The sequence below is a fragment of the Crocuta crocuta genome, unplaced genomic scaffold, assembly GCF_008692635.1.
Source record: "Crocuta crocuta isolate KB4526 unplaced genomic scaffold, BGI_CrCroc_1.0 scaffold118, whole genome shotgun sequence".
NCBI lineage: Eukaryota > Metazoa > Chordata > Mammalia > Carnivora > Hyaenidae > Crocuta > Crocuta crocuta.
In genome coordinates, this window is record NW_027551558.1 from 4,948,822 (window position 1) to 4,951,849 (window position 3,028).

Sequence of the window (3,028 nt, forward strand, 5' to 3'; positions counted from 1 at the left end):
AATGGTAGAGTCACCATCTGTCACCATACAAAGTTATTACAATATTATTGACTATATTTCCTATGCTGTTCATTTTAACCCTGTGACTTTATTTATAACTTTGTGCCTCTTAATCCCCTACACCTAATTTGTCCGTCTCCCCTCCCCCTCCCCTCAAACCATCAGTTTGTTCTCTGTTATTTATGAGTCTCTTTCTGTTTTGTTTGTTTTTTTTATTTTAGATTTCACATATGAATGAAATCATATGGCATTTGTCTTTCTCTGTCTTATTTCACTTAGCATTGTACCTCTTAGGTATATATATATATATATATATATATACACCATGAAATGACACTCAGCCATAAAAAAGAATGGGATCTTGCCATCTCCGACAACATGGGTGGCCTAAGAGGTACAATGCTAAGTGAAATGTGTGTATATATATATACCACATCTTCTTTATCCATTCATCTACCAATGGACTCTTGATTTGCTTCCTTACCTTGGCTATTATAAATAATGCTACAATAAGCATGAGGGGCACATATCTTTTCGAATGAACATTTTTGTTTTCTTTGAGTAAATACTTAGAAGTGGAATTACTGGGTCATAGGGTAGTTGTATTTTTAACTTTTTGAGGAAACTGTGTTTTCCACAGTGGCTGCACCACTTTGCATTCCCAACAGTGCACAAGGGTTCCCCTTTCTCTACATCCTCACCAACACTTATTTCTTGTCTCTTTTTTAATGTTTATTTATTTATTTTGAGAGAGAGAGAGAGCGTGCACAAGGGGGGAGGGGTAGAGAGAGAGAATCTCAAGCAGGTTCTGCACTGACAGACCCCCAGCGCAGGGCTCCATCTCATGACCCACAAGATCCTGACCTGAGCCAAAACCAAGAGTTGGACACTTAACCAACTAAGCCACCAAGGCGCCCCTCCTGTCTTTTTGATAATAGTCATTCTGTCATTTAGTTTTGATTTGCATTTCCCCGTGATGAGTATGTTAGTATCTTTTTGTGGTCTGTTGGCCATCTGGATGTTTGAAGTGACAACATTTTGACAAGCACTACTGCAGTGGTTATCAATTCTGGCTGCATATGAGAAACTCTTAACAAATGCTGGGCCAAGGCCCACCTTCATACCAATTCAATCTTGAAAGAGGTGGGGCTGGGCCAGTCAATAGCTCCCCCAGTTATTCTAATGTGTTGCCTGCCACAGTTGAAGGCCACTGTCTAAGGAGTTAAACTGCTTACATTCTCCAGAGCTATGTCATTACCTCTTGCAGGAAGAAAAGGTAAGTAAGTGGGGAAAATTCTCATAGAGGACAGTTACTAAGAAAGACGAAGGTGAAGCTGGGCTAGATCAGAAGAGCTGAACTTGGGAGAGGGGGCAAGATGGCGGAGAAGTAAGGAGCTCCGTACTTGCACTCGCACCCATACATCACATAGAAAAGATCTGAAGCCATTGGAAACCTTACAAAACCTGAGAGATTGGGAGANGGGAGGCGAGCCCCCTCTACCCTCTACGGGGAGTGAGAGGGGAAAAGGAGAGAGACCGAAACAGAAAAACCTCCACTCAGGGGGAAAAACCTCCGCTCGGGGCATAGAAAGACCAAATACCTGCACGCCAGGTCCCCTTGCGCCAACTGGTCCCGCGGGGGCTGAGCGCACAGACTGCTTCTTTGTGCTGGCTCCTGGCGGCTGGACTTCAGAGTGGTGGTGCGCCTGCCGCCATTGTAGCTCCCGGGCAGCTGGGGCTCCTGAAAGAGCCGCGCAGACNTCACTCTCCTCCCCACAACCGCCAAGGCAGAGCTCCTGCCTGAGGCATTGGATCACGCCATGCTCATCCCTGCCTGAGAGGTGCCTCCTCCCTTTTTTTTTCTTTCTTTTTTTCTTCTTTCTCTTTTCTCTCCAGAACACTGACCTGATTAACTGGTCGCNGAGACCAAGAGATACCATTTAAAAAACACTCTCTGAAAGGATAGGCCCTGGATAGTCAAAGAATCTTCTTGGATATAGCAGCGCTCATAGATAACAGAGAGCATTAACAGGTCTTTAAAACTGACAAGAGCCAGAAAGCTAACTAAAATGACGAAAAGAGCTCTCCTCCAAAGAAACTCNAGGGAAGGAAGTAAATGTTGAAATACAAGAAGCTCAGAGGACGCCCCTCAGACGTAACTTGAATCGATCTTCTGCACNAATAAGTCAGGCAGAGAAGGACAAATATCATATGTTTGCACGTATAGGAGGATTAGGAGGAACTTAACGGAGGAACAAGGGGGAGAAGAAGGGCGGAAATGGTGGGGGAAAGGGAGAGAGGCAAACCATGAGAGACTCTTGAATGCTGACAAAAACTGAGGACTGATGGATGTGGGGGGGAGGGGGGATGGGCATGGAGGAGAAGAGCTGAACTTCCAGGCTCTACCCTGGAATCAAGCCCAGCATGGGGATAGCATCCCCATTCATTCATTCATTCATTCATTCATTCATTCATTCTACTAATATGATTTTGAGCACTTGCTCCAAGCCCAGCATTATTCTAGGCCCTAAAAACTCACACTCTAGTGGAGGAAATGACAATAATAAAGACATAAAAAAATGAATGTCAATTTATATCAAGCAAGGTGCTGGTCAACCAATAACCAATACTAAGGTAATTCAAATGTCATTTCTCACGGGGGTTGGTCTCAACAACTGGCATCGTTTGTTCTCACCCACCAAGCGTTCAGTGCATCACCTCATAGACCTTATAGACCTTTGGGAGGTCTATAAGCCTTGATCTGACCACACTAATCCACTAAAAGTAGGGGCATCGATAATGCTGACAGTTTGGAAGAAGGTCTAGAGCGAAATTTCCTCTGATTACATCTGGATAAAAAGAGTTGATAAGTGGGGCGCCTGGGTGGCTCAGTCAGTTAAGCGTCTGACTTTGGCTCAGGTCATGATCTCATGGTTCATGAGTTGTAGCCCTGCAATGGGCTCTCTGCTGTCAGCACAGAGCTCGCTTTGGATCCTCTGTTCCTCTCTCTCTCTACCCCTCCCCAGCT